The sequence below is a fragment of the Octopus bimaculoides genome, chromosome 3 (genome assembly GCF_046866305.1).
Source record: "Octopus bimaculoides isolate indiv1 chromosome 3, ASM4686630v1, whole genome shotgun sequence".
Taxonomy (NCBI): domain Eukaryota; kingdom Metazoa; phylum Mollusca; class Cephalopoda; order Octopoda; family Octopodidae; genus Octopus; species Octopus bimaculoides.
Genome location: NC_142930.1, coordinates 160,051,988 through 160,069,487, shown reverse-complemented (window position 1 = coordinate 160,069,487; position 17,500 = coordinate 160,051,988). Strand labels below are relative to the sequence as shown.

At 35.6% G+C, this 17,500-nt stretch overlaps 1 protein-coding gene, 1 long non-coding RNA gene and 1 pseudogene across 8 annotated transcripts in view; 1 reads left to right on the top strand and 2 right to left on the bottom strand.

Moving 5' to 3' along the window:
• The window catches only part of LOC106875510 (uncharacterized), a 342,680-nt gene that overhangs the window by 273,154 nt on the left and 52,026 nt on the right, over positions 1-17,500 (top strand). For 4 of the 7 annotated variants that reach the window (XM_089349902.1, XM_052966002.2, XM_089349901.1 and 1 more), the window contains one exon: positions 5,406-5,446. The exons of 2 other annotated variants lie outside the window; for them this stretch is intronic. The gene's annotated coding sequence lies outside the window, so the exon portion shown is untranslated. Of the gene's footprint in view, positions 1-5,405; positions 5,447-6,088; positions 6,117-17,500 lie in introns of all 7 variants that reach the window. One more of the 7 variants, XM_052966005.2, reaches the window with a different exon arrangement.
• LOC106875512 (uncharacterized) overlaps positions 1-17,500 on the bottom strand; it is a 25,864-nt gene that overhangs the window by 4,551 nt on the left and 3,813 nt on the right. The window contains exon 2 of the long non-coding RNA XR_001410125.3: positions 6,013-6,053. This is a non-coding gene — a long non-coding RNA (uncharacterized LOC106875512). The remainder of the gene's footprint in view (positions 1-6,012; positions 6,054-17,500) is intronic.
• Positions 12,155-12,663, bottom strand: LOC149136793 (uncharacterized; annotated as a pseudogene).

Genomic DNA, 17,500 nt, shown 5'->3' with positions numbered 1-17,500 from the left:
TATTCACGGTTACTTCGAGTTGTGCAGATAATACTGGACTGACTTCGTTCTTCAACTTAAGTACCTAATTCAACTGAAGCTTAAATATTTATATATATGTATATGTATGTATACATATGCTTTTATATGTATGTACATATGTATACATATTTATGAATGTACACACACACTCACACACACACATACCTGCAAGCACACGCGCACACGCACACACATGCATGCATATACGTATATATGTGTCGGTGTTTGGATGTATACGTGTATGAAAGTATGCATGCATGTATACATGAAAACGTATGAAAATGTGAAATCTGTATACACTCGTAAAGAAATAGATATTGAAATGAGAAAGACGAAGGCAATTCACTAGAGATTTGGAACGGTTCTCATAACCTTTACATTGGTACCTATAGATTTTTAGAATTCAAAGGAAATATCGGTACATTATTATATAAGTAGTTCTTTTATTTCTTATATCATTATTCAATACTCATTTTTTTCTGCATAATTTATTCTTATCTTTCTATATACAACTCATTCATTCAAAACTGGAAATTTCTATGTAGAGATTACACTGCTATTCTATAATATAATCTTAAAATTTCCGCTCAATATAAACCATTTCTCTATCTTTTCAATAGAAGGAGAAAAGAAGAAAACGGAATTATATTTAATCGAACTTTCCTTCGTGAATAAAAGACGGGAGGTTTCACGAACCATTTCTTTTGTGATATATGAATGTCTATGTGTGTGTGTGCTTGTGAGTGTTTGTACATCTATATATATATATATATATATATATATATATATATATATATATATATATATATACACGTATATGCACGCATAGATATATATGCGTACATACATTTACATGTATTAATATAAATGTATGATATATATATATATATATATATATATATATATATATATATGTATGTATGTATGTATACACACACACGTGGGTATGCTGAAAAGTTCCTGGCTTGAGGAGAAGAAAATACAAGAGAATCAATAATTATGATTTTCTTTCAATATATTCCCCTCTCAGATTCACAGAAGCAGCGTCCTTAAGTTTTTCTAAGCCCTGTAATAAAACACGGAAGGTTAGGCTTCCAGCCAGGCCTTTCGCGACGCCCTTAAAGTCAGGAATTTTTTAACATCTCTCGTATATACATACATTTGTATGTGCCTGTATGGGCACGTAATATTCATATAGATTGTATACATATAATGCGGAGAATATATAAGTATATACACATAGATACACTCATCTGCATGTGCGTGTATATGGGTGGACATATGTTAATTATGCTGATATTTTTTAGGGATTATCAATCCGGACAAAATACTTGATAAGCTCTCTTTAGGACACCAGGATATGAATGTTTAGATTAGTAAAGAACTCCACGTATTCTAGTGGCCGTGTCCGAGGCTATAATCCATCGCCATTCTATATACCTTGTCTTATATATATAAATATACATATATAATGATAATAATATTAGGGATAAAAATCCAAATTTACAGGTAAAAACTCAATTAAATACAATTTATCAAGAATTAAGTTTCACGGTATATAATATATATATATATAATTTAGAGTAAAGAACCACAGTTCCTGAACCCATCCATGAAAATCCACAGTCACATATAGAAAAATTTAATAAGTAAATACACTAAAAAGAACTACAATAAAATACAAAGTAATAATCATTAAAATAATAATCATTAAAATAAAATAATTATTTTAATGATTATTTTAATTATTTTAATGATTATTACTTTGTATTTTATTATAGTTCTTTTTAGTGTATTCACTTATTAAATTTTTCTATATGTGACGGTGGATTTTCATGGATGGGTTCATGAACGTTGGTTCTTGTGATATGCAGGACACTGACTGGGAGAACAATGCCTGTCATCGCCACAGATGAAGGAAGCAGGTTAAGGAGGGGATCAACACTTTTGAGAGAGCACGTATCCAGCATGAAGAACTTAAGCGAGCTGCGCGAAAGCGCTCGCCTCGAATAGTGAATGGGGAAAGCTTGGTCTGCAATGTTTGCAGTCGTGTCTGCTTGTCAAGAGCAGGGCTCACTATCCACCAGCGGAGCCGTAAATGCAAAATGTAAGTTAGTCCTAGAGCGAAGAATGTTCCTGAAGGTCAGCAATGGTCTTCCTCGGTCACGAGTGGACGGCCGTCATCATCATATATATATATACATAGCTGACGTGCCCGGTAATTACTGGGAAAGATGGGCTTATCCCTTGGTTCCGTTCTCATAATTGATTCGCTAATCCAATAACAATACAAAGTAAGTAGCCCCGAAAAGGCCTTTTGTGCGTTCGCAGAGAATATTACCCGCTAGTGTTCGTATGTTCGTGAATAAGTTACTAACCGAAATAAGTGGATCTATTGTTTAGGGAGAAACTATTTTCTTGTTTAATGGGTGTACTGGATAAATTGCAGGACTTATTCTGTGCAAGACTAGTACTTATTCTATCGGTATCTTTTGCCGAACCGCTAAGTTACGGGGACGTAAGCACACCAGCACCCGTTGTCAAGCGATATTGGGGGGGGGGGACAAATACAGACACACAAACATATGCACACACATATACATATATAAGTACATATATACGACGGGCTTCTTTCAGTTTCCGTCTACCAAATCCACTCACAAGGCTTTGGTCGGCCCAAGGCTATAGTAGAAGATACTTGCCCAAGGTGCCACGCAGTGGGGCTGAACCCAGAACCATGTGGTTGGTAAGCAAGCTACTTACCACACAGCCACTCCTGCGCCTATATATTGCACAAAATACCCTCCTGGGATTTTATTAGTTCTGGTTTGAATGTCATCTATAAAAGTGTCAAAGTCTAACTATACGCATTCATATATCCATGAAGCTATATAATCAGCACACACACACACACACACACACACACACACACACACACACACACACACACACAAATTCTCATAAATACAATATACATAATATAAATTATATATAAAATCTCTCTCTCTCTCTTTCTTTCTTTCTTTCCCTTTCTCGCTTTTTCTCTCTCTCTTCATATGTGTGTGTGTTTGTATGTATGTATATAGAGAGAGAGGGGAGAGAGAGAAAGCGAGAGAAGGAGCAAAAGTGAAAGCGAGAGAAGGAGCAAAAGTGAAAGCGAGAGAAGGAGCAAAAGTGAAAGCGACAGACAGACGAAGAAAATACTGCGCAGTTGCTACTCTGTATATTCACGCAGTCACACATAATACTCACCTCTATTCTCAATTTCGGGTATTCATCCTTCCATTTTGTCACTGTTGCAACCGTCTTTATATTACTCACTTGTATCTGTAGAGACTCTTCTGTATCTAAAACTCTATTGAATCTCATCTCATCTCTACTCATATATAACTGGTCTATGTCTCTAGTATTCACTAATATTTATAGAATTCACCAATATCTATGTTATCCACCACTTTCTATAGTAAGTCTGCAACATCAATGTTTACTATGCTGACATAAAACCAGTTACTTTTCAAGAAGTTTGGTGCTGTGAACATATGTAACGTACATACATGTGAATTAATTGAAACGGAAGAGGAGGTTCCTATCAAAAACATTTGCTTTATCAAGTTCTAAGATTCTTTAATATTCAATATAGACTATAACAAAGACGAACACCGTCAAATAAGATGTAAGCCCTTCTCGATCGAATTCTGTAAAGCATTTTCGATTTTTGTCTTTAATACTTTTGCAAATGTCATAAATCATAATCCTTTTCTTAAAATATGACGTGCTTCCTTAAGAATGTTACAAACGTAATAATCCCACCCAAAACATCTTCGTTATAGTGTAAGAATTTAATACGGAATAAAAGAATTTTGAAAAGTGCCTTGTAGAAGTCAACTTAGCTTTATTGATAGAATAAATACGGCATTAAACCCTATGCACAGGTTATTATTTTCCAAATAATCCGTTTAGTATTTCGTTTATTAATCTTAAATATATTTTAGAAGTGCAATGATAGCGTTATAATTCGAACTCATGTAGAGTTTGAACGCAATATTTCAAACAGAAAACGGAAAAGAATAGAAATTTATTTGAAATGAACATCAATACAGATTTCTTACGGCATTGGTATTTGATTAAATGTTTGTAGTTGGATTACATTGGATTGAATCGACTTCAGTATATGATTGGAGCTTATTTCGTAGATTCTGGCGGGATGAAAATAAAGTCATTCTGGTTGGGATTAGAACTCACAACGTTTCTGTTAATCCACCATCTTAGTAATGTAAAAGAAATAATGGTCTGTGAAAGTGTGCATGCGTGCATGCATGTCTTGGTGTTTATCTCCAAACTTGCATTAATATAATTCTGATGGGAATGATTGGGACAGTTGCCAAGTTTTCTCACAAGTACTTAATTTATAATGCTTTAATTAGACGTTTACGTGATAAACACAATTTTGTTTCACTATAGATATGGATTCTGAAGGAAGGGAAATGCATTTCCAATTAATATTATTATCTTATCCTATTTAATTACTTAATATGAAGATATGTACTAATTGTACAGCTTCTAACAAATCAGTAACCAGGATGCATTCTGTTGTTAACAACAGGCTTCATCATAACAATATAGATGCAAATGAAATAATCATTATTAAAAAATATCGGAAACACTAAAGGCAAAATAGTAATAAAGATAAAATAATTGATTGGGTCAACCCATTGGTAACTGCGTTATGTGTCTCGAAATCAAATCAACATTACGGATTATTTCACAGTTGATATGAGTGTGATATTTTTGTGTGAAGATCTTTAGTCATCTTTTCTGAGGAGGAAAATAAGTGCTGGATCGTTTCAGAATGATAATTACGAAGAAGATAAATCTTCTATCTTTAGAATGTTTAACACTACGTAAATATGAGTTTGATGAATCCCTGGAGGTGAAAGACACAGTGGTGTGAATGCTTAATCCGGTTACCGAATTAGTAGAGAGCTGAAATAGCTATATTATTTTAATTAGTTCCGTTCCTCTCCAGTTATCGCAGACTTAGTTTTGTATTTCAAAACACTGCTGTTGACAGAATAAGCACCACTGATATGTTGTTAAATACAAGTTAAATTCAAGGAACATTATTTTCTATATATGTACTCACTTTTCAGGATTAAAACAAAATACTAGATCTTGAAGTAAGAAATCGATTAATCCGCCTAGTGTCCCTTATCCCTAATTATTCTTGGAGTACATTTAACGTCTTGTTTCAATAGCTCGGCCTCTTTCCATTAAATTCTTTTTCTTTCATTCCCTATTCTTTGAAATAAACGGAATATTGTCTTTGGTGTGGAAAATACTTCCTGCAGTCGCCATAAATATATATTTTTACTTTATTCTTTCAGTGCTTGCTGATTGATCTCAGACCAGACCAGATAATCAGACGGTAAGTGATTTGATAATAAAACATAATAGATTAATGTTATCCATAATAGTGCGCCATCACATGTGTGTGTGTGTGTGTGTGTGTGTGTGTGTGTGTGTGTGTGTGTGTGTGTGTGTGTGTGTGTGTGTGTGTGTGTATTCATGTGTGTCTGTGATGGCGCACTATTATGGATAACATTAAGTGTTTTTCTGATGACACATCAGTTCAACCTTTTCTTAGCAGAGTTGTTTCAGTACATGAAACTGTATGTATTGAACAAAATATTCAACAATGACTGGTTAATTGTAAGGATGTCCTCAGCCGTAGTGAAACAGGAATCATTAATATCAATAGAGCAAATAAGAACATGTTAGATTTAAAAATTAAAATGAATGTTCTGAAATTCATTCAAATTGGTTCCTAATATATATAGACGTCTATTCTGATAATTTTATAAATATTATATTGATTACTTCATTAAAAAAAAAGATAATAAATACCTGAAAGGGAAACCTGCCAAATAAAAACTCTATTTCTCCCGCAGTGAACTAGATTAATCTATTATGTTTTATTATCAAATCACTTACCGTCTGATTATCTGGTCTGGTCTGAGATCAATCAGCAAGCACTGAAAGAATAAAGTAAAAATATATTTAAACTTAGAATGAACAAGCAGACAGGATAATAGCAGGTACTTGTACATGTCTTCACACGATCATGAAAATTATTTTCACAATAAATTAATAATTGATTTGCCTTACTAAATCTTCTTATTTATGGCGACTGCAGAATGAGATAAAATTAACAGAATGAGATAAAAATCCAAGGCTGTGAAAGATTTCAAAACAATTATAAAGTGAAGGTCTTACAGCTGTTTCCGGGATATCTTATATATCTCTTCATCGGAGACAGTGTGAGAAAATGGCTTAGCAATAGTTATTCTATTGGAACTTACACACAAGGTACATGAATCTTATATGTATACCATTCTGCTTAAATAATGCAACTTCAGATACAATATCCCTGCATATCACACGTCTGTTTTCATTCTTCCACTTCACTCTCTATTTCATATCTTATCTAGAATAACTATTGCTTAACCATTTTCTCACACCGTCTCCGATGAAGGGATATATAAAATATCCCGGAAACAGCTGTAAGACCTTCTCTTTATAAATGTTCTGAAATCTTTCACAGCCTTGGATTTTCATCTCATTCTGTTAATATTTATATATACGCATGCTGATATATGATCGACGTTGGACTCCTCATTCGCATAATCACCGAACCATGGAGCTTAACTATAGTCTGTCCATAGTACTTACTCAGCATTACCTTTGGATCTTCTTGACACCATTGCCTCTCATAATCTATATATATATATATATATATATATATATATATATATATATAGAGAGAGAGAGAGAGAGAGAGAGAGAGAGAGAGAGAGAGAGAGAGAGAGAGAGAGAGAGAGATACACATACATGAATATGAAGAAGTGAAATAGAAGAAGTGAGAATTGAGAGTCGGGAAAAAGTGCGATAACAAAAAGACGTCTGTGTACACATGGCTGGCCTTGGGTGGAATGAACTATACATACATACATATACACACACTCATAAATACATACATACATACATATTACAAGTTCAAGTTTATTCCTGTAATTTTGAGGCCACCTGGATATCTAAAATACTGCCTAAGTACCAATCTTGAGACATTAGGCTTCTCAAAACCAGATAGGAGAAAGCTGATTCGAAGACTACAGATCTAATCCATCAATGGGACTGTAAAAGTCTGTGAAACTTTCTAGAGGTTTATCATTTAAGTATATATGAGCATGTCTAGATATGCAACTATATGTATGAAAATACATACATAAAACAAACATAAATTTGCACATATACATTCATACATACAAAAATACCCTGTTGTTGATGTTGAAATTCCAATGAAGGAGCATTGGATCTAGGTTAGAAACCGGATGTTTCTCTATTGGCAAGAAATCTTGAAATGAAAATGTATATACATACATAGATACATATATACATACATATATACACATAGAGAAACACTCACAAAATACACACGTGTATATGTATGTTTGTATGTTTGTGTACGTGTGTGCGTGTGTGTGTGTATGATTCTGTCTGTGCGTGTGCTTGTGTGTGTAAAAGAGGAAACTGGGAAAGATAAGACATTCAGGGACAACGTGTCTATTTGAAATTATGAATTAGTATAAATGAGTGAGTGAGTAAGAGCACTCCGTCGGTTACGACGACGAGCGTCCCAGCTGATACGATCAACGGAACAGCTTTCTCGTGAAATTAACGTGCAAGTGGCTGAGCACTCCACAGACACGTGTACCCTTAACGTAGTTCTCAGGGAGATTCAGCGTGACACAGAGTGTGACAAGGCTGGCCCTTTGACATACAGGTACTACTCATTTTTGCCAGCTGAGTGGACTGGAGCAACGTGAAATAAAGTGTCTTGCTCAAGGACACAACGCGTCGCCAGGAATTGAACTCATGACCTTACAATCGTGAGTCGAATGCCCTAACCACTAAGCCACGCGCCTTCACATTGGTATAAATATATAGATAAGCAGGCTCTATAACTGGAACTTAAAGAATCATTAGCGCTTATTTGAGAACTTTATCCGATGGGAACGATGGAAAAAAATTGATATACTTCTGTCGAGTCAATTATATGAACTTATTGGATAATATGGTTCTATATGCTTGATAAAAACAGAATTGTCATGCTTAGAATGCTACTGATCAAAGGATAGATCAATCAGTGCTGATCTGGGACATAAAGATCAATAACGACAACGATACATTCAAATCAAAACTCACTATTCTTCTTACATATTTTTCCTTTCTTTCCTTCAACTGAAACAATGCAAAATAGCTGAAAACACTCAAATTGTATTGTTGATATTATTATTATTATTGTTCAGTAGTTTTATTTTTATAACGTGCTTTCACTTCACTACCGAGCGCAGCTCTGTGTGCCTTGGATATGTGCTGTGGTATTATCATTATTATTATTATTATTATTATTATTATTATTATTATTATTATTATTATCATTATTATCATTGTCATTATTATTATTGTTGTTGTTGTTGTTGTTGTTCTTCTTCTTCTTCTTCTTCTTCTTCTTCTTCTTCTTCTTCTTCTTCTTCTTCTTCTTCTTCTTCTTCTTCTTGTAGGCGGCGAGCTAGTAAAATCATTAGCACGCTGGACGAAATGCTTAGCGGTATTTCGTCTGCCGCTACGTTCTGTGTCCAAATTCCGCCGTGGTCGATTTTGCCTTTCATCCTTTCGGGGTCTATAAATTAAGTACCAGTGAAATACTAGGGTTGATGCAATCGACTAGTCCCCTCCCCACAAATTTCAGGCCTTGTGCCTTCAGTAGAAAGGATTATTATTATTATTATTATTATTATTATTATTATTATTATCATTATTAAGGTGGTGAGATGGCAGACATCGTTAGCGCACTGCACGAAATGCTCAGGGATATTTCGCCCATCGCTACATTCTGAGTTCAAATTCAGCTGAGGTCGTTTTTACCTTTCATCCTTCCAGGGTCGATAAAATAAGTACCAGTGGTCCCCTCCCCAAAATTTCATGCTTTGTGCCTATAGTAGAAAGGATTATTATTATTATTATTATTATTATTATTATTATTATTATTATTATTATTATTATTATTATTCGCCGGGCAAAATACTTCGAGGCATTTCTCCCGTTTCTAAGTTTTGAGTTCAAATTCCGAGCTCGACCTTGCCCTTCATCCTCTCGGGATCGATAAAATGAGCATCAGTTGAACACTTCGGAACAATGTAATCGACTTATCCCCTCCCTTGAACTTGCTGGCCTTGTGCCAAAATTTGAAATCATTATTATGATCATCTATATCTATAAAAGGCAGGATGTGGGTGTGTGTGTGTGCCTGTGTGTACGTGAATGTACTTTATGCACGTCCACAAATTAGCACGCATGTCGCTCCAATTTTAGGAGGACATTGGTTACGACCATGGATGTGCTTTTGTGAAATTATTTTTCCCGAGGCACCCCCGGATAGCGGTAAAAATAGCTTTTCAACCATACCTTTTACCAATATTCACGTCGGTGAAATCCGTAAGTTTGCTAACAGGAGTTAAGTCCCCTGTCTTATAAATTAATTCACTCTACTACGATGCCTCCGAAAAAAAATTAGATTTGGACTACCTAAGCAATCTCAGCGTAGGAAAATAGAAACAGATGAAGAGACTGACTATCAGCAGATCCATTAGCAAAATATTATAACTTTTGGGGCCGAAACCTGGCAATAAGATCTTGCAGATATTCCGCTACAAAACATTCAATAATATGGAAGCAGTAACTTTCGTAAATCAGAGTATAATTTTTGAAGACTCTTTCTGAACCCAGTCAACGACGGGTACTTCTACTAGTTATCATTATTATTCAACTTTCTGGAAGAATACAGCTTCTTTTTGTGTTTTACTTTTTGTATTTTAGACGAACTATACAGCGAGTACACACCTTATGCTTAAATTCGGTATATACAAACACATAGCGACAATATTAGTTTAGATTTGCGTACATCATTCTTTCACTTATATTACTTCAACGTCAGAATTATTTTCTTTTTTCCGTATTAAGTACGTCAATGTCTTGTGATTGTTTCTTAGCACTGACAGTTAGAGAACAAATTTACGTTCTTTTCTCTTTTTTTGCTTGCTTTTCTATGTCTTTTTACGTCTTTTTTAATTCATATTATTGATCAATGACCTTTGTTTCCATGCTAAAAATGATTTTCAATAAAAGAATTATACATCTTCGTTTCTTGAAACCAATTACTATCAACGTAGCGTCTCCTCTCAACCGTTCTCATCTCTTCTCCTCTCTACCGCAATTCAAACCTACTCTACTGAATCACGTGTTTAAAACAATCTGTCAGCTACGAAATTGCCAAAAAATAAATAAAAATAACAAAACAAATATTAATATATTATAAGAAATATCATTGTTCATTGTCTCTAATCAAACATCAGCACAAGAAACCTTATCAGCTGTATGTTTAGCACGAGAAGTTTAAGAAGAAAAACAAAATATAAAAATCATTTTTAAAAAATAAAGAACGATAACCTACAACGTCCTAAAACGTATTATTATATTAAAAGGTGAAAAAAGAAAACGTCACATTAGAATTAGTATTTTTGCCAGTATAAATTACTATAATAAGACTATCAGATTTACAGTACAATTTCCAAAGAAGAAAATGTCTGCTGCCGACTAGCAGATGATTCAAACATCAAATCATATTATGCAAATTGTTTTCTTTTGTGAGACAAGAATAAAAATTAAATTTCGTGTAGGTTAGAAGATAATTGGAGATGAACATTTCTGAGGAAACCGGTTATGCGTATTCTATGTGAGAGAATGTAATCTGATGATGATATTACTTTGTCTGAGAGATGTTTTGCTTACATATTAAGTCATCTATATTAGTCATCTTCATTCGATCTGTGTTATATAATACACACATCTTCGCAAACTGATACCTACGTATACATACAGACATATATACAGGCACACACACAAACAGACAGACAGATATAGATCGATAGATGAATAAATAGATATACACATACATACATACGTACATACATACATACATACATACATACATACATACATACATACATACGTACATACATACATAATACATACATACATATACAGGAAGAGGAAGAGGGCAAAAGAGAGATGGCTGTATGTTTGTTTATTTGATAGCTAATTACTACACAGTCCATATAACTGACAAATTATACGAAGAAATTGATAGACATCAGAGCAAGTTATCAATCTACTTGATGACGTTCTTACATAACTCAAAATTGGATACAGAGACATTACACACACACACACACACACACATGTATGGATTGATATATATGTCTATATATGTATATAAGACAATGGGCAGAGTAGGTAGTGTCGGTTAGCTAGCACTGAGTTAATCGTAAAAGCTCTGTCTTACTTTACTAAGCGATATTTCATTTCATTCCATTTCATTTTTGTTTGCATTTATTTTTTCCTACTCTTTTACCATCGGTGAGATTCAATTGAAGAGCAAATTCATATAATTGAAGGTACTTCTCACTGTCACAACACAATGATTATCTGCCGAAAGATAATGTCAGATAAACACGAACGTTAAAGTAATGAACAGGTGCAGGCGTGACTGTGTGGTAAGACACTTGCTTCCCAACCACATGGTTCTGCGTTCAGTCCCACTGTATGGCAACTTGGGCAAGTGTCTTCTATTATAACCTCGGGCCGACCAAAGCTTTGTGAGTTTTCTAGACGGAAATTGAAAGAAGCCCGTCCTATATATATATATATCTGTATATATACAGAGCTAACTCGGTTGTCGACCATAATTTGTTCTGGAAGTCTTTTCTAAAACCGAATTGCTCGAGAATCGAATCTTTTTTTCCCCATTATAATTAGTGTAAAAGAGATTAATTCGTTTCCTAGCACCAGATGAATGCTTATTTACAGGCTTACACTATATATTTTGCTATAAAAACGCTTATTCAAACTGTAAATAACACACAAAGTGTGTTATTTCTTAGAAGAGGGGTCCCCTTCCAAAAAAACTTCTGGTAACTGTCTTTCGGGGGTTTCTTCCCTTTTTAATCTCTTTGGCTCAGGAAAATCTTTCTCTGAAGTTTCTTTTCTTATTTCTTTCAGTAAAAATCCTGTCCAATGTTGATCGTTTTTGCTTGCGTTGGAAAATTTCTCTAAAACGAGACATGACATTGTCATTGAAATTGTTTATTTGCTACCACTGTCTCAAGGTGATATTTTTCCAAAAAAACTTTGCACATCATCCCATTTAGCACAGATTTCTTTGATTAAAGAATTTGGGACATCCTCCTTTCCTTCCTTCTCCTCAGAAGACATTTCCTCAGCGAAAGTCTTTTGCTATTCATTTTGAAAATGTACGAGCTCTTCGGTGGTAAGCTCAGTACGGTGGTCTTCCATCAGCTCTTCAGTACCTTCACTGTCGTTATCCAAGCCCATAGTTTTTCCCATAGAGACAATACCATCAACAATAGCAATTTCCTCAACAGCAGCAGTGTAGCTGTGTCAAACCCCTCAAAGAAGTCGTTCTGGTACACAGTCTGGCCAAAGTTTCTTCCATGCTGAATTCATGGTTCTGCAACCCACTTGGTCCCATGCATTATCGATAACATTAACATAATTCGGGATACTGAAATGATTTTTCCAAACTTCTCTGAGAATTAAGTAAGCGTCATTAGTGACTAGAAAACACTTTCGAAACAGGGATTTTGTGTAAAGTTTCTTAAAGTTTGCATTGGTTGTATAAGAGGAGTTGTGTTGTTAAGAGGCAGGTTGTTAAGAGGCAGGTTTTTGATCTGAATAAAATCAAACTCTTCAATTAAGTCATCCTTCAAACTTGGAGGGTGAGCGGGAACATTGACTAACACGAGAAGGCATTTTAAAGGCAAGTTTTAGTCTTCAAGATATTTTTTAACACTCGGGGCAAAAACTTCATGAATCCACTCAATAAAAAATTGCCTGGTTACCCAATCCTTCGTATTAGCCCGCCCCATAACAGACAATTTATTCTTCATAAAATTGTTTCTTTTGAAGACCCTCGGATTATCGGAATGGTAAACAAGCAATAGCTTGATCTTGAAATAGCCATTTGCGTTGCTGCATAGCAACAAGAGTGAATCTATTTTTCATTGGCTTGCGCCTTGGCAACGCTTGTTCTTCCTTAGTAATATAGATCGTATTTGGCATTCATTTCCAAAATAATCCTGTTTCATCTCCGTTGAACACCTGTTGGGGAAGATAGCCTTCTTCCTTTATCAAGTCACTAAACTCAAACACAAATTTCTCAGCCACTTCCTTGTTTGAACTAATTACCTCTCCATGCCTAATTACACTGTGTATTTCTCTTCTCTTCTTAAATTTCTCGAACCAGCCTCTACAAGCTTCTGAATTCAAAGTATCACATTTAGCACTTGTACCAGGGGTTTTCTTTACTAGATCATTATAAATTTCTAATGCTTTCTCACAAATAAATGCTTCGCTGATACTGTCACCTGCTAATTGTTTCTCATTTATAAAAATAAACAATAACTTTTCCACTTCTTCGAGTATCTTTAGTCTTTGTTTATTAATAACAGTCACTCTTTTTGCAACATCAGCTGCTTTTATCACTTCCTTATCTCTTAGAATAGTAGATATTGTCGATGTAGGCATATCGTACTGCGCAGCGAGATCTGACACGCGAACGCCATTTTCGTGTTTTGCAATGATTTCTTTCTTCACTTCAATTGTTTTTCTCTCAAATTTTCTTTTCCTTTATCTTTCTTTGAAGCTATGACTAAGGGCTAATGAAGAGAAAAAAGGGCACAGTACAATAAAATTGGAAAAGAAAAGAACAGCGCAACACACGAATGTGTACAACACGCGCTTCGACTCAGAAATGAATCCATTCGGGTTAACTCGGTTCGGCTCGATTCGGCAATGTTGTTCGAGAACCGAAATTTTGTTCAAAAACCGAGGCATTTTCATCTCGAATTTTTCTGTTCGGAAACCGATTTCTTCGACATGTGAGAAGTTCGAGAACCGAGGTTGCTCTGTATATATAATTATTTCGATGCGTATGTACGTCTTTTGTGTCTGTGTTTTTTCCCACCATCACTTGAAAACCGGTGTTGGTGTGTTTACTTCTCCGTGACTCAACGGTTCATCAAAAGAAGCCGATTGAATAAGTACCAGGCTTAACAAAAAAGAGAAGTACCGGGGTCGATTCATTCGACTATAAATTATTCAAGGCTGTACCACAGCATGGCCGCAGTCTAATGACTAAAACAAATAAAAGATAGAAGACAAAAGATACGCATATTGAACGATAACCATCTTTTAGCTATGTCCCATCTGTGCCAAACCATGTCTCCAATCTGAGAAAAATCGAAACCATGTCTCCAATTTGAGAAAATTGCCTGTGTTTTTTCCACTAGTTTTGCCGGTCCTGTAAATAGTTATGCTTGCTGCCTATTCAGTAAGTGAAAATATGCCCCAAGAGAACTAATGTCTAGTGACTTAATTAAGAATGAATTTACAGCAGATATTTGAAGTAGATTCAGGTTTAAAGTAAGTATATACTTTAAAATATATATTAATCGAACTACTTTGCTTGCCGTCACTTGTTTATATGAACTAAAATATTTCAAATTTTGCCACAAGGTCGGCAATTTCGAGAAAGCAGATAAGTTGCGTACATCAATTATATTGTTCAACTAATAGTTATTTTATCGATCCGAAAGGATAAAAGCAAAGTCGTCCTAGGAAGAACTTGAACTCATAACGTAAAGACAGATGAAATGCCTCTAAGCATTTTATTAAGCGTGCTAACGATTCTTATTTCTTTATTGACCACAAGGGGCTAAACATAGAGGGGACAAACAAGGACAGACAAAGGGATTAAGTCGATTACATCGACCCCAGCGCGTAACTGGTACTTAATTTATCGACCCCGAAAGGATGAAAGGCAAAGTCGACCTCGGCGGAATTTGAACTCAGAACGTAACGGCAGACGAAATACCGCTAAGCATTTCGCCCGGCGTGCTAACGTTTCTTATTTCTTTGTTGCCCACAAGGGGCTAAACATAGAGGGGACAAACAAGGGGATTAAGTCGATTAGATCGACCCCAGTACGTAACTGGTACTTAATTTATCGACCCCGAAAGGATGAAAGTCAAAGTCGACCTCGGCGGAATTTGAACTCAGAACATAAAGACAGACGAAATACCGCTAAGCATTTCGCCTGGCGTGCTAACGTTTCTGCCAGCTTGCAACATTTGAAGAAACAAAATACATACAACTTTTACTAGAGTGAGTAATTTCAAATATGGCCATGCTAGAGTGTCACCCAATTATTTTTCTTTTACTTTTAATTACCTAATTCAAGACAGCGAGCTTCTAGAATCGCTAGAGAGTCGGACAAAATGCTTAGCAGCATTTCTTCCGGTTCTTTACGCTTTAGGTTCAAAGTCGACGTTACCCTTCACCTTTAGATTCCATAAAATAAATACTAATTGAACACCGGTATTAATGTCATTGCCTAATTACCTCCCTTAAAATTGCTAGACTTATGCCAAAATTTGTCATCGTTAATTACTTAATTTCTATCTCCCCTCCTCCCTCTTCCTCTCTTTTGCTTTCTACGCTTGTTTCGTTCATTGACGTTTTTGATCACAAAAGTGTTCTTTGTCTTTTTCATTTACTTTCCTTTACATTATTTCTTGTCTATTGTTTATTGCTAATTATTCTTTTCATCGTTGATTATAATCATTTGTCATAGTTGTTGCTGGTTGTTTTGCTTTTGTTGTTATTTATTCTTTGTCGGCGGTGAACTAGCAGAACGGTTTCTGCACCAGACACAATGCTTAGCAGTATTTCTCTCCCGGTTTCATATTTCGCTGAAGTCGACGTCACCGTTCATTCCTTCAAGGTCTATAAAAGTGGTGCCAGTTAAACAACTAAGATCAATGCAATCGACTAACTCCCTCCCCCAAAATTTCAGGCCTGTAGTAGTAGTAGTAGTAGTAGTTGTAGTAGTAGTAGTAGTAGTAGTAGTAGTAGTAGTAGTAGTAGTAGTAGTAGTAAGGCGCTGAGCTGGGAGAATAGTTCACGCATCAGACATTTCTTAGCGTTCTCTAAGTTTTGAGTTCAAATACCGCTGAGGCTGACTTTGCCTTTCATCCGTCGGGTTCGATAAAATAAGTACCAGCTGAGTACTGGGGTCAATGTAATTGACATTCCACTCCCCGCAGAGTTACCAGTCTAATGAGAAAATTAGAAAGAATTTAGTGTTGGTGATTTAGTAAGGCAGCGAGCTGGCAGAAACGTTAGCACGCCGGGCGAAATACTTAGCGGTATTTCGTCTGTCTTTATGTTCTGAGTTCAAATTCCGCCGAAGTCGACATTGCCTTTCATCCTTTGGGGGTCGATAAATTAAGTACCAGTTACGCACTGGGGTCGATGTAATCGACTTAATCCGTTTGTCTGTCCTTGTTTGTCCCCCTCCATATTTATCCCCTTGTGGGCAATAAAGAAATAAGAAATGTTAGCATGCCGGGTAAAATGCTTAGTGGTATTTCGTCTGCCGTTACGTTCTGAGTTCAAATTCTGCCGAGGTCGACCTTGCCTTTCATCCTTTCGGGATCGATAAATTAAGTACCAGTTACGCACTGAGGTCGATGTAATCGACTTAAACCCTTTGTCTGTCCTTGTTTGTCCTCTCTATGTTTAGCCCCTTATGGGCAATAAAGAAATAAGAAATAATTTAGTGTTGGTATGTTATTCATAATCCTGTTATCGTCTCTGTTGATGCGATTTTCTTTTTGCTTACGTCGTCTTGGCTACTGTCGTTGATGTTGTTACTGATGAAGGTAATTTAGTTATTGTTTGGCCGAATCGTTAGCACGCCGGGCAAAATGCTTAGCGGCATTTCGTCCGTCTTTATGCTCCGTGTTATTTTTGTTTTCGACGGTCTTTGGTGTTGCTCATTAAGAAAGCAAACATGTTCGGTAGATGCTATTTTAAGTCTCTTGTCGTAGAGCTAAAATTTCAAGACGATTAAAATAGTGTTGGAATAACTACTTCCTTAGGATGTTGAGATCGTGCTGTCAAGATGCTGTCATCTCTATAAAAGGCTTGTCTGTATATTTTGTGGTGACGTGGGAAGGTTGAGTACGTACAGGTTGGGAAGAAAGTCTGAAGAAGACGGATATTTCTGGAATTCCACTCGACAAATTGCAAGATAAGGAAGTGATGTCCTTGCACGCAGTTGTTGTTGTTGTTGTTGTTGTTGTTGTTGTTGTTGTTGTTGCTGTTGTTGTTGTTGTTGTTACTGTTGTTGTCGTCGGTGGTGGTGGTGGTGGTGGTGGCGGTGATGTTAGCGTTGGTTTTATTCCTGTTGTTACTGTCATTCTTTGATTTGCCGTTCACT